At 54.2% G+C, this 18,995-nt stretch overlaps 1 protein-coding gene across 1 annotated transcript in view; it reads right to left on the reverse strand.

The window, feature by feature from the left end:
* Positions 1–18,995, reverse strand: part of TRABD2B (TraB domain containing 2B) — a 195,529-nt gene that overhangs the window by 34,381 nt on the left and 142,153 nt on the right. The window lies entirely within an intron of this gene.

An 18,995-nucleotide genomic window follows, 5' to 3' on the forward strand; every position in this document is an offset into this window, starting at 1 on the left:
CACCAGGCAAAGGCCTAGGAGCTGGGCCCCCAGGGCCGACCTGTGCCCCCCAGGTCAGACACATTCACATGTGTTTCCTCAAGGGCCTCTATGCTGGGCCCTGGGGGCACCGCAGTCAACCAGGCAGACCTGCCAGGCACCGGGACCACTTGGAGTGCTACCGAATATCAGATGCCCAGCTCCCACCCCTGGAATTGGAATCTAAGGTGGAGCCAGAATGTGGGTTTTAACAGGCTCCCTGGAACTTCTCCACAGCCCAATGGCTCCTGGTGTTTGAGGACCAGGGTTCTAATGGAACTTGGCCCACCTGAGGTCTGAGAGCCCTGAGACATGATCTAAAAGGTCCCCTTTTAGATGGGAAATGGAGGCCCATGAGGGGAAGGGACTTGCTCAGTTTCACACAGTGACTGTATCCCCGACTCCCTTGGCCAACAAATAGGAGGGGCCGGACATTATTTGAGTTATTTAGCACAGATACAGGGAAAAACTTGTTGCATGTCTTGTGCAAAACATCAGGAGGTGATCTTGGGCTACCTGGCCCGTCAGTCCTCAGGCCCTGCTTATTCTGTTTGCACAGTCTGTTGGATGCCAGTCCCCCAGCCTCTTGATCCACACCAATTCAGGCCCAGGCATCTCTCACTGGGTCCACTGCATTAGCCACTCCCATGCTGTCCCTACAGACCTCCCATCTAGCCCATTTTCTTCTGCCACTGTCATCTTTTAAAAGCACAAATATGATGGTCTCCTCTTTCTTGCTCAAAACTTTCCTGGGTGTCTCCTGCCCTCCCATAAAGGCCTAGCTCTTCAAGAGAGTCTGCAAGGCAATGACCTGGACCCTGCCGTGGTCAATGACTATGTTTTCTACCCAGCCCTTGTGTCCTCAAGTGCTCAACTATGCAGCCATCTCTGTGCCCTGTACATGCTATTTCCTGTGCATTCCACCTCCATTCTCCACTTGCAAATTCAGACTTGGCCGTATAGGCTCAGCTCAGATATCTCCTCCACTAAACTTCTCTGAGCCCATCATGGGACTCCCAAAGTCTCCTTGTATCCATGCCCTTGTCCCTGGAACTCAGTAGCTCCCTCCCATTCTGATTCTGGACTTGCCCTATAGCCAATGGGATGTTAGCAACTAGTTCAAGTAGCGGCCTGAAAAGCTCTAATGTGTTCTGCTGCCTCTTACTCCCCCACTACTGCCCCTTACTCCCCCAATACTGCCCCGAAGGTGGCCCAGGCTAGTCTGCGGGGGGTGAGACATGGAGGGCAGAGCCACATTGCTTCAGTTGTCCCACCAAGACCATCCTCACCCAGCCAACAGCCAGGCAGCTTCCAGACATGCAAGCAAGCCCAGCAGAGCCCACTTGCAACTGGGCCCAGATAGCTGAGCAAACGCTCACCACCGTCGCCACACAGCACAGTTGTGGCGACACGTTCCTCCATGTTTCCCTCCACTACAGCGTGAACATGAGAATGCAATGCTGTCTCTCCCAATAGGCTATGAGCTTCTTGAAGACAGGAAGGGCCCCTTACGCATTTTGTGTTTGTAATACTCAGCATGGGACCTGGAAAAGACAGCATGCTACCCCACCCTTTCCTTAGCACTTTGATAGCTGCTGTGGTCACTTCATAGTTCAAGGCTGCTTGGTAATCCCTCAGACTAGCCCCTAGAATGTTGGCACCCTCTCTGCCTTTGGGGCACACCAGGACCACATGGCAGAAGTTCCCACCAAGTGGTGTCACTACATGGCTCCAGACAGAAAAGCTCATGCAATAGGTACACAGAATCTGCCCAAAATACTGTCAGGGGCAATGGGGCCAAGCTGTGCTTGTTAGATCAGCTCCACCCATCCTCTCCCACAGTTGTTTCTGGCGGTGAGGAGAGCTGGATTGAGCTTGGATGCAGCAGCCCAGGCTGCTCCCCCTAATGAGCTGGCTGGAGATGAGGTCAGACCCCACCACCCCACCTCTGGGCCTTCTCCAGGCTCTGGCCACTACCCCTGCAATCCGATCTGCGGCCACCTGGTGCAGGGTGTTGATGGCAGCATGGTGGCTGGGGATGGATCGCAGGAGGCAGTGGACCTGTTGCTGAGGACATTGCTAAGGCAACAGGCACTTCCTCCCACATGGCACATGCCTTGGATGAAAGCATCCGTGTCAAGCTGGAACGCTCTGCTTTCCTCCTCTGGGGGCTGAGACACACAGACCTCCTGTGACCACACCCTGTTGCTGCACACACCTGCCTGGTGCTTCTCAGCGTAGGCCTGGCCGAGCACCACTTGGCCTGTGATGAGGTCATCTGCCCAGGCACCCACAAGACACGCCTGGAGGAGAAATGGCTCCCTTGGACCTTCTTAGCCACACGAAGTCATTTCCTCAGTCACACGGCCCTCACGGAGCCTGGAGGTACTCTAGTGAATTAAGCACTTACAATCTGCAGGGTGCAAAGAACAATTCTGGCAGTAGAACGTGCTGGCTAAATGCTGGCTAAATGACACTTGGAAGAACAGAGTTAGACCTTAACTTTTCTTGATTGGAGCTGGATGGGACCCTGGATATCATCGGGTCCAGTGGTTTTCCAAACCTTTTTTAGCCATGAGATCCCTTCTTTGTTGTTATTGTTTTCCAGCGGAATTTACTTGGAATTCAAAATGTGGAGCAGATAAAAATAGAAACTTCCCTGATTGACATAAGGGAGGCAGGCTGGAGCCTGAAGTCCTGCTATTTCAATGTCCCCTGCAGCAGGGACTTCTAAAACTTCTCCATGGAACTCATGGGTACCCCGGAGCCCAGTTTGAGAACCACTGATCATCCCAGTACCCTCAACACATAGAAGAGAAGAAGAGATAGGAGCCCAAAGTGGGCAGGATGGGGCTCACCCGAGGCCGCACTGTGAGCTGGGGTGGAGTGGGCTCACACCCCACTCTCCTGACACCCAGCCTGGGGTGCTATGCAGTCCCTTGGACCTCGGGGGCAGGATTTCCAGCTGTCCATTGGCACAGTCCACGTTCATCCTGCACACATGGCCACACCCATGTTCTTTCTGGAGCTTTGTGGAATAGCCAGAAATGGCCAGGAAGTATTTATTATTAGCTTGTTACAGATAGAAAACTGAGGCCAGATCACTGAGAGGCATCCAGCGGAGTATGGTGAGCTGGGACTGAAACCTGAGCCTGTCATCTAGAGACTCCCCCTACCTCTGGGTGGGGTTTGGTGCTTCCCTTGGTCTTGGCACTTATCCCACTGAAGTGTCCTCTTTAGATCATCCCCTTCGCTCTGCTTGTCTAGACCGAGAGCTCTGCAAGGGCAGGAAGCCTGCCCCTCTGTTCACTGTTGAACTGCAGACATTCAGGAACTGCTTCAGGTAGAAGGAGGCTGACCCTGAATCCTGGGCTCTTTCCCCCAAACCTCCCACCTCGGATTCATCCTTTGCCACTTACGCAGCAGTCCTCACCAAGCCATTATTAGGATCACTATGTTTACTGAGCACTTACTATGTGTCAGGAACCCTTTAAACTCATATTAGTTTAGTTAATTTTTATCATAATTCTGAGGTAGGTCTAGTACTAGTCCTATAGCTTTTTAAAAATCCAAACAAATAACAAAGAGACATTAACTCATCAAAGGTGACAAAACTTGGGGTGGGGGGTGGTATGTGCACTTGCACGTTGGCAGTCTACCGAAAGGACCGTCCTCTTGGTTTACCAATGCTCACCAGAGCTGCCCTCTGCTCTCTGTGGAAGACCGCCAGCAGCGATAGTGTCCCTATTACAAACAGGACACCAAGAAGCAGAGGGGAAGGACAGGCCCAAGGCCACATAGCTTGTAAAGGAAGAGCTGGGATTTGAGGTCATGTCTGTCTGGCTCCAGAACAGGTCCTCACGACCAGGACTTCAAAATAAAATGTGCTCCATCCTGAGCATTCTTGGTGCTTCCAATAGACACAGGGAAGCTACGCTCATTCATTCAGTGAACAAACATTTACCTTCTGCCGATTCTCTGCGGGGATCTGGGATTGATGGATTAATTGGGCGTGGTTTTCACCCACATGGATCTCATTTTAGAGACCGATTTGCCAACTGGCCATGCCAGTAGAGGGTGGTTAAGTGGGGCTCGAGGCCCTGTGTAGAAGCACCACCTTGCTTCTCTCCCATTCACCCTGAATTCCCAAGCCTGCCCTGCTCACAGGCTCCCGGGCCTTGGTGCCTTCTGCTCCTGGCCACTTTAGCCTAACATACCCTCCTCGCCCGGAGCCTCGGCGGCCCACTCTAGGATAATGTTTATGATAAGGCTTTGACATGGAATAACAAACACCAGGTGAAGGCTAGAGCCGCCTCGCTCCCCCTGGACGTCTGTGTGCAAAGGCCCTGCCACCAAGAGCCCCTGAGCATCCTGCTGGCCCCCCTCACCAGTGCTTGCGGCCGGGAGCTGGCCTGCGGCGTCTGCTGAATGTAGCCCGGAATTTAAACACATCTTCAAACACGGGCCTAGGATGGAGTGAGGCAGGCGCCAGGAGGGTGCGGACGGGTTTATTGTTCCAGATTAGTCTAGTAAACAGTCCTGAAAGGGCTGAGATGGTGAACACTGAGGCCTTGTGTTCACTTGACGGCTCAGCAACGTCCTTTAGAGAGGAAGGCAGCAGGGCCCTTTGTCAGGAGTATGTTGGGACCTGGGGCTCCTGTGGACAGGCTGGGCTCTCAGGCTGGGGTGTGAAGTGGGCAATGAGCACTTCTCACAGGGAAGTCACAGCAAAGGCCCCGCCCGCTCAGAGATGCTCACCGAGCACCTGCCATGCGCCAGGCCCTGCTCTAGATGCCGGGGACCTAGGGACAAACAGACCCAACGCCTGCCTCATCGAGCTTACCTGCTGGGTGGACATGGAGAATAAATAAGAGAATTAGCAAAATATTGATATTTTGAATGTTAGAGACATAGCAATGATTCCACTGAACTGGAAGTTAAGTCTGCCCCTGGCCGCTGGGCTCCTCATGACTCTGGATCAACAGGCAGGGAAGGGAGTCACTGTGCTGGCTGGTGACTGGTCCTGACGACCGAGGGAGCTGGACTGCTACCCTCAATGGCGGTAAGGAAGGGGTGTGAGCACAGCAGGTCTCTGAGGACATCTCAGTATCACCACCCCCTGCCCTAACGAACATCAGAGAAAATGACAACACAATCCAGGCAGGACTGTGGATGGCCCAGGACCCTCAGGAATCAAGGCTTGGGTTAGCTTGCTGGGTACAGAACCACAACCAGCTGAGGTGCTTTCAGGAGGCCGAGGGAATGTGGACGTGGTAAGGGAAGAATGGGGTTTTAAACACCAGCTCCGACCATGTGACTGGTTTCAGAAACAAGGACCTTGTTGTCAGGACTATTTCTCCCTTATTTTGTTAAGAATGTGTATGTGTGTGTATGCAACATTTTTTGTTTTCTTCTTTCTCTTCTTTTTTCTGTTCTTCTCCCCCATCATGTAATGTCAGATATACTGACTGTATATTATAGTATTTAAGTACTGTTAACTCTACATCATATATATGTAAGTTATGGGACATCAGAAGAAGAGTAAACAGCATTCGGGGAAGGCATGAGTGCCTTTTGGTTATACACAGGATTATGACATTAGGCTAGGTGGAATTATGATCTTCCTATTGTCTTTTTTTGGGGGAGGAATTAAATATGGTTTAAGGATATGGTTGCCACATTGACAAAGGTAGACTTGTGATGCCAATTTTGTCAACTTGGCTAGGTCATGGTACTCAGATATTTGGTCAAACATTCTTCTAGATGTTTCTGTGAAGATAATTTTTTAGGTGAGATTAGTATTTAAACCAGTAGACTAATTGAATAAGGGAGGGCTTTATCTAATAAATTGAAGGTCTTAATAGAAAGAGGCCAACTTCCCTCAAGGGAGGGAATTCTGCCTACAGACTGCCTTTGGACTTGAATTTCTTTTCCCTGAGTTTCCAACCTGCCCTGCAGATTTTAGACTTGCCAGCTTCCACAATGTGAGCCAATTCCTTAAAATAAATATGTATTTAAGTATCTATGTATCTATGTATCCATCCTATTAGTTCTGTTTCTCCAGGAATCCTGACAAATAGAGTGTTTGTATTACATAGAGAAAATGAGGCAGAAAAGGGGTGGGGAGTGACGAGGGACGGGGGAACAGTAGGTACAAAGGACCCATGCATATGTGAGGAGGAGCAGAGGCCAGGGTGAACAATGGGTGATGAAGTCAGTTGATTAGCATGCCAGGTTCCATGAGCCATTATAAGGATATTGAGAAAACATCCACCCCATAATCCTTCTGGAAAAGGGATTATTATTCCCACGTGACAGATGAAGAAACTGAGGCCTTGAGATGGTAAAGTCGCTTGCATAAGGTCTCACATTGGAGAACTGGAGCAGGGATTCAAACACAGGCCCAGCTGACAGGCCATGGGTTCTTTCTGATCCCCCTAGGCGCCACCCACCGAGCCACCTTCACCCCACCATTGGTGGGAAGGACAGACATAAACAGAAAGTGGGGGCCAGTGTGGGAGGCCCCAATTCTGAATGGTGAGCTAGGAAGGAGAAGGGGTGCTAGAACCTTAGCCCTGGGGCCTGGTCAGAGCTGTCATAGGAGGAGAGGAAAGAGATCATCTTTGCCAAGGTAACCCTGCCTGGAACATGCGCCCCGCCTCCCCTCAACTGTTTTCACTCTTTGTCATCCGCCCCCCCTGGCGCCAACAGAACCTCATTCAGACCCTCATTTGTGCTGAGCTTTTCTCCCTTGCTCTGCCTCTGCCTGGGACCCTCTTTCCACCCTCTGGTTCACACCCCCATTTCACCTGCTGCAGAGGCTCCTTCCTGAGAGCACTTCCCCGGGCCATGCACGGGGCAGCTTCTGCCTAATGGCCCCAAAGCACCTGACACTCCCTGGACAGGCATTCCCCCTGCTTCACTGCTATCAATGCTCATCCTTCCTGCTCGAAGGGGACACTTGAAGGGCAGGCAAATCACTTGTCCTTGTGCTGTTTCTCCAGCGAAGAGCACAGTGCCTGACCTATACAGCAAAGGCTTAAAAAATGTTTTAGAATGAATTTGAATAAATGAATGAATGAAAGCTGAATGAACCACCCTTTCCAAATCCCGTCCCAAGCAGCTCCCTGTGGGGACCCAGTGCCTCTAGGGTACAGAGCAGGAGAGCTGAGCCCCCTGGATCCTGGGCTGCTCAGTCTGTCAGCGCCCTGGGTCGGAGAGGAGGGCAGTCTACCTGACAGGAAGCCTTCCCGAGCTGGGGGGACATTTCCTCAAAGGTCAGAGCCCACCAGGCTCTGGCTGAGCTTTATTTATTTATTCTCCTTGCCCCGTCGGCAGCAGCAAAGCAGTGCTGACAACTTCCCTGCTTCCTGCTCAGTGTCCCGAGTCCCCCGGGCCCACAGCACAGAATCCTGTCTCCGGATACTGCGCTACTAAGCAGTGGGCATCCAAGTAAACACAGGTTTCCTGGAGCGTGGACTGGCTCTGGACTGGGAAGCAGAGTGAGGATCTAGTCACCATCTGAATCTCCACCAGGAAGCCCTGGGCAAGTCACTCTTCTTCCCTGGGCCTTGTTTTACCCACCCATGAAAGGATCAATTCACATGTCACTGAACAAATGTTTATTGAGCAAGTAGATATTGTTCCAGGCCCCGGAGGTATAGCAGTAAACACAACAAATAAAGTTACCTGCCAGAAAGGAACTTTTATTTGTTGGAGGAAGCTGGCAATAAACATAAAAAACTAGTAAGACATCTATGTTAAAGAATGACCATTGCTAAGGCAAGGAGTATAGAAAGTGTGTGTGTGTGTGTGTGTGTGTGTGGGGGGGGGGGGTTGACATTTTAGATATGATGTCCAGGAAAGGCACAATGAGAAGTGACATTTGAGAAGAGATCTGATGAAGATGAAAGAAGTGGTCATATGGGTATCCGAGAGAAGAGTATTCTGGGAAGAGGAAACAGCACGTGCAAAGGCACTGAGGCAGAGCGGGCCTGATGGGTGTGAGGAGCAGAAAGGAGGCAGTGTGGCTGGAGAGAAGTGGGGGAAGGGGATCTAGTAGATGAGGTCTGTCTCGGGCAGGAACCCAACAGAAAACAGATGGTGCCCTGCCAGTGACGTGAGTTCCAGTGAGGGAGCTTCAGCTGAAAGGGTAATTGAAGCGTGTTGAATGATGGGAATATTCACAAAAGTTGTGGACAGGGGGTGGGGGAGCATGAGGAGGAGCAGCAGCAGGAAGCTTTCCTGCCTGTAAGCCTTGAAGGGAAAGGGGTGGGTGGTCAGGGACCTGAACCTGACCAGAGTCATCGCCTTCAGAAGGCAGCATCGCTACTGCTCCCTGGCCTGGACCACAGCGGCCTGCAGGTAGGAGGGGGCTGGTGGGGGCATGATATGTCCTAATTGTCTTCCTCTCCTGCCAGTGCTTCCCACTGGACTTGGGATAAGGGAGCCCAGGTGATGTCACATCAGTTCAGGGCTCAGAGCAGGGACAGCAGAGGGTCTATCTGGAGAGGCAGCGGGGGATTTCCAGGGCACGGTCAGAGAGAGTGGCGGGGTGGGCAGTGGGGGCACATCCCCGGGGCCAGTGGGCTTGAAGGCCTTTGCCTGCACCCCGAGTGAGCGGGAAGCCCGGGGGAGTGTGAGCAGAGGCCTGCCCTGGTGGCTGTGTTGGTGTGGAACAGGGAGGCAAGAGTGAAGCAAGGAGATCAGCCTGAAGATGAAGGCAGCTCTGTCCTCCTCCTAAGGAGGAAGAACCGAGCACGCTCCTCCCTACCCCTCCACAGCCTATCCCCAACCTTCAGCCACAACCCGAAGAACCATTGACTTGGCCTCTAGCACAGACGTTCCCTGCTCCGTGGACGCCCACCCGTTGGAGCCGGTGGTGCTGGCCACATCCTCCATCTGCCCTGCAGTGTGGGCTGGCTGGGCCCTCTGTGCTTTCCTGGGCGGGCAGTGGAGGCTGACTCACTAGCTTTCCTTGCTTCTTTTCCCTGAATGCCTCATTTCTCCACCCAAAGACCACCCTTAAAGATCCCAGCTTTCCTCTTCTGTCCTTCAAGTCATGCCAGGAAATGCTCATAAATCCAGAGCCACCCACATGAGGAGATTAGCATTCTGCTGGATAGGAGGCTGATAGCTGGGCTGGGTCTGGGTGGGAGGGGCAGGCCCAGAAGCTGGGTCTCCAGGAATGAGGTTTACGTGGAGTCTGCCCTGTTGGAGGAGCCCCTTGGTTTTCTGTTTGAGGTATAGGTAAGCCTGAGGGAGGCTGCAGCCCCAGATTCTGGTGCCGCAGGCTCTGGCCCAGTCCAGGTGTGAGATCCACTCTGCAGGTCCAGGATGCCCCTGAAACTCGAGGATGTGAGACCCCCTCAGCTCTGGAAGTCATGCTTTGAACCCAAAATTTAGCAGTGACCTCCCGTCATCTCATGATTTAAACAGTCTATGGTTCCAGGCACTTTGCACATGGAAGCTCATTTATTCTTTATAGAAGCCATGTGAGGCCAACATTCCTGACCCCATTTTGCAGACAGGGAAACTAAGGCTCAGAGAAGGAAGTGACATCCCACGCTCTCCCATTGTTGGGGCTCCGTGGCCTAGGGTGTTAGCTCTGCCCAGGCTTAGTGCCCTGAGCCCTCCTGGCCCCTGGTGTCAACTATTTGCTATCTACATGAATTGTTTTTGCTCCCCAGGTACCACCTCTGATCTTCTAAATTGATTACACATTGGGCAGGAGAAAAAAAGGACAAATCATATAATCATATCAGAACGTCCCAGAGAATCATCTAGGCTGACCTCTTCTCAGTTATAAAGCTTTGAGGAACTTCAAGGTGGGGGAGGAGATGGATAGAGAAACAGGTGAGTATAAAACCAAGTGGTACGTTACCGATAAAAGGAAAAAAAACACAGAGGTGTTGGGGTCTTTGGGGGGCGGTTCTAATGCAGCCTGGGAGTCGGTGATGAAATCAGGCTTCAAGCTGGGCTGTGCAGGATAAGTGGGGTTGAGAGGGATGCGTATAGGTAGAGGGACACGGAAGTAGGTGGCATGTTTCAAGAGGTGTCAAGAGTCAGGCCAGGACTGGGTCCAGTAGGTGGACTTGGCCCTTCTCTAATCCGGACAGCAGGCTAGTCCCCAGTGGAGACTGAAGTAGATGGGGACCCACGGATGAGCAGACTGAGAGACCTACGGAGGGGTGTCTACATGGTAGGCGATTGGTGGGCAGTGGCCCTGGTTACCATCATCATCGTTATTATAAGAAGTGGCTGCACCCATTGGTTGAAGGAGTGTAGTTTTATTTTTTCTGCTGTCTCAGACCTGCCTGCTGACACAGCTGCCTAGACTTCAAAAGGCAAGTCTCCATTTTCATTTGCAAAATCAGTATGAAATTCCTAGAGGGCTTGTCTAATTCCTTCTGGTCTGACCACACAGCAATTACCAATTTGCAGGGTGGCGGGGGGAGTCTCAGGCCCTGCGGCAGTGTGGGGACCTCGGCTCTGCCTGGGTCCTGGGCGGCAGCCAGGAGGACGGGATTGGAGCGCGCACCTCCAGGTGGCCTGGGTGGGAAGCGAGGGGCTGGCTCTGTGAGCATGAGCACTCCATGCTGGGGAGAGACATCGTTTGTCTGCTGAACCACAGGCTAGCAACGCTTCAGAGATGAGCGGTGCATAGCAACAGAAAGGGCAGGGCTCTGACCCAGGTTCAAATCCAGGCTCTGCTACATGCAGGCGGCGTGAAGTTCCTGGTCTAGACCTTTTGGTGATATGATGCTATGAGAACACGGGACTGGCCCTTCTGCTCTCTGGGCCTCAGTTCACCCATCTGCCAAGCGGGGAAAACAATATTTCTCTTCCCTGTCTAGTGAGCTGGCATTCTAAAAACTTTGTACTCTCCTTCCTCAGGGTAGTTAAAAAAATATCTGTTCCCTAAGCAGCGGAGGGGTGGCTCTGAGGAGCCAGTGTGTGTGGATTGGATTCTCATTCACTCCTCAGTGTTCAATATGAATCAGTTCCAGGCCCTGTGTTGGGTGCTGGGGCCACGGAACCAAATCCACACCATTTCTATTCTCAAGGAGTTCACGGTCAGGGGTGGAGTGCAGCAAGGGAGGAGGTACCAAGGAAGACTTGCAACAAGATGCTAACATCACTCATGTCACTTATTACCCATGAGAGCTGGGCTCTGGGATGGACACAGAGGAAGGACAGGCCCATGCTGCCGGGAGGACCACACATAGGATTCCTGGAGGAGGTGATTGTACAGGGACGCCTGGTAGGACCATGCTGAAGAGCAAGAAAAGGAAATCCAGGGAGTGTCGACGCCTGTGCAAAGCCTGGGAGAAGCTGGCAAGTTCTGGAAAATGCAATGACTCCCGTGGGCTGGAGGGCAGTGTGTGGCTGGTGGAGGGCACGAGATACTGGAGCAGGGAGCAGAGGTGGGATCCAGAGCTCAGACTTATCGGAGAGACCATGGGAGCCACTGAAGTTATGAAGCAGGGACTGACCAGCCAGGCTTTCGGTTCAGAAGCTGCCCCCTGGCTGCTGCGTGCAGTGCAGAAAGGATGAGGGGAGCAGAGACTGCAGGCAGGAGTCAGGGTCAGCCCTCTCCAGGCCAGGAGAGGTGGGGAGACCCCTCCTGGGCCTGGGGCCTTGGGGATGTATGGAGGAAGTGAAGGCTGGCTCAATTGCCAAATCCTTCCTGGCTTGGATGTTCTAGAGCCCTCTAACTCAGGGCTCCGAGGGTCTCTCCTTGCACACACTGCCCTTCCTCCTTGCCTTGAATTTCGGGGTTGGGCCCTCACCCTGTGTTTCTCCATTTCAGGAAGCCTTGCACCCCACTCAGGGGAGCAGCTGGACAGAGGAGGGGCAGGTCCAGAACGGGAAGGAGGAAAAGACTGCGTGGGCCTGGCACGGGACCCGTGGCCTTGCGAGCCAGGGGTTGGATGCTCTTGTAGGAGGACATCAAAGGAGACAGCTGGATAGAACTTGACCTCAGAGACAAAACTAAAAGCAGTCCCAACGTCTCCCGCTTTTTGCCTGTTCAAAGCCATAGGAGACACTTCCTGGCGGCAGGATGGGAGCCGTGGAGACTGACTCTGCCAATAGAACAGCAGGCCCAGGAGGGTCCTTAGAGGACACGGAGGCCCAGAGACCGCAGGAACGCGCCCACGGCCACACAGCAAGCTGGGGATGCAGACTAAGGCAGGGGTGAGGCATCTGCCTACTCTACTTGGGCAGCTCGGGTCTCCTATGCACCCTTATCCCCTCCTTACCCCCACCACAGACAGGGAAAATGTTTTCAGACCTGAGGCAAAAGAATGTGGGACTGAAATCTGAGCCTGGGGTCTTGGGAAAAGAACACAGTGAAGTTAGACACATTCTGGATGAGCACAGATCTGCTTACACTGCAGATGGGAAATCCTCAGGGCTACCCAAGGCCTCCTTGCTGTGCATGTCGGACCTGGGAGGGCAGGCCGAGCGGGAGCTGATGGGAGCAGAAAGGGATCTCCCAAAGTGCTGGTTAAAGGGCCAGTCGGCTTCGAGGATCCACCGTGGGCAGAGGGCTGCTCCAGCCTCTTGCCTGCCTGCAACCTTCTCACGGGGCCTCAGGCCCACGCTCGCATTCCACTGCCCTGCCTATACTTGCCACCGGGGCCCTGCCACGTCAGAGGCACGTGTCCTTGCTGGCCCCCACTGGTCCACACCCACACATCCATCCTGCCCGCCTGGAAGCTCACCTCCTCTAAGAGGGCCTCCCTCAGCTCCAGTCCATGTTTGTCTCCTTGTGTGAGCGTCTGCAATTGGGAGAGCCCGTGTTCAAAGCCAGTAGGTGTGTTTTTCACAAGTGGATGGAGGGGGGAAGCCCTGATATGGGGCCAGAGCTGGGCATGGAAGGGCCTCAGAGACTGTGCAGTCCAGGGCTTCCTGCTGAGGCGTTTCTCCTGGGGGCCTGTGTCGCAGATAGAGGGAGAGGGGCGGTGGGTGAGTGGCAGGGAGCTCACCCCCTGCCCGCAGGCCCTGCCATAGTGGGCACAGATGCGACTGTGGAACGGCCTCTCCTTGTCCTGCCCTGACATCTCCTCCTGGAAGCTGCATCTCCCGCTGGAAGAGCCAACCTGCTTCCAAGACGGGCCCCTGTCCCCCTGGAGATGAGGGCCCAGTGCCTTCCCAGGACACAAAGGGGGCCCCCTGGCACCTTCCCTCTCGGTCACACCCAGGCATCAGCAGCCAGAGGCGGGCCCTGGGAGGTTAGCAAGCCTGGGAGGCTCCCCCTCAGCTCCTCAGCCCCCCTTTGAAGGGGATCAGGTTCCCCCACAAACATAATTGAACAAAAATATGAGAGAGAAAAGGTCTTTGTTCTCCCATTTACAGCGTCAGAAAATATGTAACAAATTAGCCGTTTATGAGGTAAGAGAACAGGGTTGTGCGCTGCGGCCGGGAGGCAGGGCCGCTGTACAAGGGGGCCTTTCAGCGCTCCGCGTGTGGGGGCAGCCAAGCCGGGAAGGACGGGCTCTGCCCCAGGCCGGCCTGCCTGCAAGCACAGCCTGGCACCGGCAGGACGGAGGGAGGCCCCATCTGACCCCCTGGCTTGGACTGGGTGAAGCTTGGCAAAGAGAAACATGGCGCCAAGCAGTCAATGATGAATGCAGCTCTTGGAAGGGGCTGGTGGCCGGCGCGTGGAGCGGGGACCAGAGGCCTGGCTCCTAACCCCGCCTCTGACGGGTTCCCCGGAGTGACCCTGCATGATTTCTTCTCCTTCTGGGGACCTGCTTTTCCATTGCTAACAGGAGGACCTTGTTCACAATATCTCGGGGTTCCTGGGACACTCATCCAACTGCAGTAAGGCCTGTGCGGTGCCCCGGCTGATCTCCCCGAATCTTAGAGATGGGGAGGGGATTCTGGGTATTGCACGGGCTTTCTCTCTCAAATACCTTTGATTCTTCTTCCAGGGTTTGATCAAAAATTCCAGCGAAAGCATCAAACACAGGATGTCCTTAGGCCAAGGGGAGGGGGCATATGTGGAACCAGTGGTGGGGTGGCTGGCTGAGCAGGAAGCAGCCGCTCAGCAGGGACACGGGAGAGCCCCTCTCTTCAACCTTGTCACTAGTGTGCCCAGAAGAGCAAGGCGCTGGGCTGAGAGCATGTCGCAAGAGATTCTCTGGGTTATCCGGCGTGGTGATTCTCAGAGCTGGGATTGAACATCCTCTGACTTGACCTATGACCTTAGCACTGAACAACTCCATCTCTTGCATTCGATGGCTTTGGCATCTCACCGTTTGGAATTTCTGATTCCGAGGTTAGACCCTGTGTTTCTAGGGCCTGCATTTCCCTAAAACTAGGGAAAGGCCCTGCCACCATGCAGGGTGGGCTTCACCCCTGCGGCCATGGTGTGGGACTCCTCTGAGACACAGCCTGGGCTCCAGTCTGGCCTGCACTCTCCTCTCTGGTCGCACAGGGGCAGGAGGCTCATGGCTCGGGCCTCCTGGCAGATGCTGGTGAGATCACGGGTCCGTGCCAGGCTGGGGTAAGGAATCCCCGAGAAAACGGGGGTGCCGGCTTCAGCATGAATATCCCGAGTGTTTCGTCTGCAGTCACAAACACATCGCTTTCCTGGATCTGATTTTATTTATTTTGATTGGATCTTAACAGTTCTTTACAAGGCTGAAACTGAAGCCGCCCGGGGTCCCCGGGAGACTTGCTAAAACTTCAACTGCACCCAGTTTAGCAGAGCGACTTGAAAGTCAATCAGCGGCGAGGGACAATTCGCCTCATTATTTCCAGTCCTGGAATTTGGCAGCAGATGGAATTCTGGGCCTGGCGTGGACGCGGTGCTGGGCAATGAACATAGCAGGGTCTGTCGCCCAGGTATGGCAGTGCAGGGTCTAGGGCTGGATGGGCTGATATTCCCTGGGAAGGTAGTAGTGCCAGGAAGAATTTCCCGCCAAGGGGAACAAAGGTGACAAGGCCCTGGCCCCAGGCTCAAGGCTGCTGCTCCAGACCCGTGTGGGTCACTGCTTTACACACAGGGTTCCTATCATCCATGTGGGTCCAGCCCGGCTGGGCTCTGGGGAAGCAGAGGTGAAATAGGACATAGCTGCTCTCCTCCAGGAAGCAGACGAGAGATGGGGGTAAATTCTAATAGGAGGGACAGGCCCTGGGAGCTCACAGGAGGGAGCACCTGAGGCTGAGGCCCCTCCATGAAGCCTCACTTTCTGGGTGAGGTTCACTCGGACCCCCTGACTTAAGATGGTAACTCCGTAACCCGCGGGCACTCCCCTCCCCATTTACTCTGCTGTACTTTTCTCCAGTCACCACCTTCTAACACACCATGTTAGTTACTCGTTTATCACATCTCCTCCCAGGTAAGACACTCTGTAAGGGCAGTGATGTTTGTTTGGTTCACCAATATCTCTCCAGCCTCAGCACATAAAATGTGCTTAGTAAATATTTGTCAGATGAAAGAATGAATGAATGAATGAATGAACCTGTGGTATTTTGTTACTGACTCCTATTCCCAGGTGCCCTGAGAGTCTGTTCTTGCAGCAGCAGGGAGGTGGTACCTGGGAAGAAGGGATGGTGCTTGCATACTAGCAGGTCAACTGTTCACTTGACAGACAGAGCTCAGAGAGGGGCAGGGGCCTGCCCAAGGTCACACAGGACAGAAGCACATGCTTGGACAGAGCTTAAGGATGTGCTTGTGGATCTGTCTGCTCCCAGAGGAGTTCCCTGAACTTGCTGTGGCACCAGGAAAGAGGCTCTGTAGGGAAGGGGGACCAGGAACCCTCAGAGAGGCAGCAGAGATGGCCCAGGTTGGGGCCCTGGCTGCTGGGCCTTGTTCTTGCCCACCAGTCTCACCCTCCCTCCCCATGTAGGAGTAACACCCTCCCTCAGTTTATTACATACTGAGAACTCTGTACACACATATACAAAATCTCATTTAGTCTTCTCTCAAATCCTATGGTAATTATGAATATTTGTGTTTGAAAAATGGTAAAATTTAGGCTCAGGGAGGCCGAACAACTTGCTGAGATCACAAAGGTAACTGGGAAGTTTTGATCTCAGCGTGCTCTTTCCTTCCTCCAGGGTCTCTGTGCCCCCGCCCCAGGTGCAGGTGCTATGTTATGCTGTGTTGTGTGTGGCGGTGCCCACCCTGCCTGGCACTCCTTCCCCTCGCCCATGGCACCCCTCCTGCAGAAAGTCACTTGAGGAGCACAGGGCCCTCCGTGTGTGAGAAGCTCAGGGCGTCACTCTCACACACAGGTGCTTATTGGAGGCAGTAACCAGGCATCTGAAAAATGGTTCTAAGAACCCCCAGTGCTGTTGCAGGGTCGCAGGGCCCGGAGGAGCCTGACTCAGCCCCAGGACTTGGCTTTGGGAACAGGAATCGCAGCTCCAGATCTCAGGGCTGGAAGGAACCCGCTTGTTCCCCAGGCCTGCAGGCATCCTGGCTTGTCCTTGCCAGGCAGACACTGGGGGCTGTGCCAAGCTCCTGAGCAGCCCCATCACCACTCCAACGTCCAGAAAGTGCTTTGACACAGAACTGGCCCCTGCCCGCCATCTGGGGTCAGCCCGCCGGCACTTGTCTGTGCGCTGGGATCCTGCAAGGGCTGCAGAGGTTTGGGGCAGGAACCGTCCCTGTGGGTCAGCCCTTCTCCAGGTGGACGCCCGCCTGGAGAGCCAGTTCTCTCAGCACCAGCACGGATTCCAGACCCCCCAGCCCTGGCCACTCTCTCTGTACACCCTCCAGGCTGTCATCATCCCTCTTCAAAAGCCGATGCAGACATTGGAGAAGGAAAACATTCTACAAGCGTTGGAACAATGAGGCGCCGCTGATTAACTCTCAGCCAACCAGAAAATGTAATTAACCTCCCTGTCCAACCCGGGGCACTGGGTAATGCTCTCTCTCTCAAACCTTCCCACACAGACGTGCACCTTCATGTGCATGTGCACACTCACTCGCACACCACTGAGCTCCTGCAGTGTCTAATGTAGACACACGTCTAGTTGGGTTGGGTCCAGATCCCCAGGCACACACACACACAGGCACATACTTAGTCACACTCACATACACACACACACACACACACACACACACACACACACACACACTCTCCTCCAATGGCGATCCTGCCCATCCTTAGGCCTGACCCATCCATCTACCGTGCGTTGTCTCAGGCCCCTCCCTCCCTCCCACAGTGGGCTCACTCCGGGGAGAGGGGGAGAGATCTCTCCACCTTTCTACTCTGGGCATCCACAAACCCTAGAGACGAAGCTATTGCGTAAGTTTTTCCGTTTTGGTGTGGAGTGCAGCTCCCACCTCAGCTGTCTTGGGCTCAAAAGGCCCCTGTCAGTTCACCCCGCACTGAGCTTCCTCATCACAGGCAGTGGGGCGGGGCCCAGGCAGAGAATCTGGCTGTGGAATCCAGTGCTTCTCACTCAATAACCTTGGGCTGGTCCCCGGGTCTCTCCAGGGTATTTCCTCATCTGTAAAATGGAACATCTTTCTTACAGGGTTGCTGACAAAGTTAGGGATAATGTACATACTATGCTTTTCATTTTTAACTCTTTTAATCCCCTTAACAAACTTAGCAGAGGGGTGCTGATTATCATCACCATTTTGAAGATGAGAAAACTAAGGCACATAAGCATTGAATAGCAAACACGGCTGTATTCGTTATCGTAGCATTACCCCTTCCCAAGCAGCCTTTACAACAGCTGAGGGTCAGGAAACCAATGCTAAGACACTCTTGTGAGCACTATTTACCCCTGATCCAGGTGGTCCTATGGGAGGAGGCTATGTCCCCCTGAGCATGTCACACAGAGAGAGCACCATCCTGGGCCACCCCATAGGTCCTGGAGTCAGTCCACCCGGCCCAGGGTCCCTTGCTGTGAGTGCCGGCCTCGCTGTCCTATGCCATGTGAGGGTCGGGGCTGGGACCGTGGTGGAACGCTACCCTGATGATGCTGCCAGGGGCTGTGCTGTCTGCATCTCATGTTGGACAGTTCCAGGGAAGCTCGCCCTGGGCACAGGACCTGGGCACACCTGTGATTCCAGAGCCTGGCCTGGGACGCTTGGTCCTCCCAGTATCTCCAGGGTATCACCTGCTCCTTATCCCAGGGCTGGTCCCCTTCACCTGAAGGAACATGACTGAGGGACGTGATGCTGGCAAGGCTTTTGGGAGCCGAGTGTAAGAGGGGGCTGGCCTGGCCCAGCCAATGGTGTAACGAGGTCTGGTGTCACTCATGTGTCCCCTGGGCTGCTGGCGTTCGCCCTGGGACTGCTCTCTGGAGACTGGAGCAGGCCTGGAAGGCAGGAGCACTGAGCACACATGGCAGGTGGCAGAAAGCCTGCCAGGTTGGTGTAGTGTCAGCACATTTTTGGAGCAAATGCTCTGAAAATCCCATCCTCTGACTTCACTTCCAGGTGGGAACCAGGGCCTCGCTGCCCCAGCAGGGTCGTGTCCGGGTCACTGCCTGGGGCTGGAGGCTTTGGGGGCAGGGAAGAACCCTGGGAGGCCCCTCCTGCCCTCCCTGCCCTGGAGCACAGGCCTCTGCTTACGTTTCCCCTGCAATGAGACCGGAGGCTTCAGGGACGGGCGCTCCGGGAGGCATGCCTGGCTCTTGAGAGTGGGAGTCTGCCGGCAGGTGTGGTAGGAGCTGGGGGGCTGCTTGTCTGGGAGGAGAGAGGGAAGCCTCGCCACAGCCTGAGGCTGGGCTGGTGGGAGACAGGCCTCCAGCCCTGCAGGACCGCTGGACAGGGCAGCGGAGGCTTTGCCACGAAGAACAGTGTGAGGGCAGCAGAGGCCTGAGGGTCTCCTAGTCTAACCCTCTGGGCTCTCATGAGGTGGGACAGGCCTAGAGCCGAAGCCTGTGAGTTCCTGTCAGAGCGCCTTCTGCTGCGAAGCTGTGTAAGGTGTGATATTGGAGGGGCTCCAGGAATCCCCCCACTGGCAAGAGGGCTCCCCTGGGGTCTGACTGACGTGGCA

The sequence above is a fragment of the Myotis yumanensis genome, unplaced genomic scaffold (assembly GCF_028538775.1).
Source record: "Myotis yumanensis isolate MYYU_CA2020_CCGP unplaced genomic scaffold, mMyoYum1.0.hap1 SCAF_2, whole genome shotgun sequence".
In the NCBI taxonomy this organism is placed as follows: domain Eukaryota; kingdom Metazoa; phylum Chordata; class Mammalia; order Chiroptera; family Vespertilionidae; genus Myotis; species Myotis yumanensis.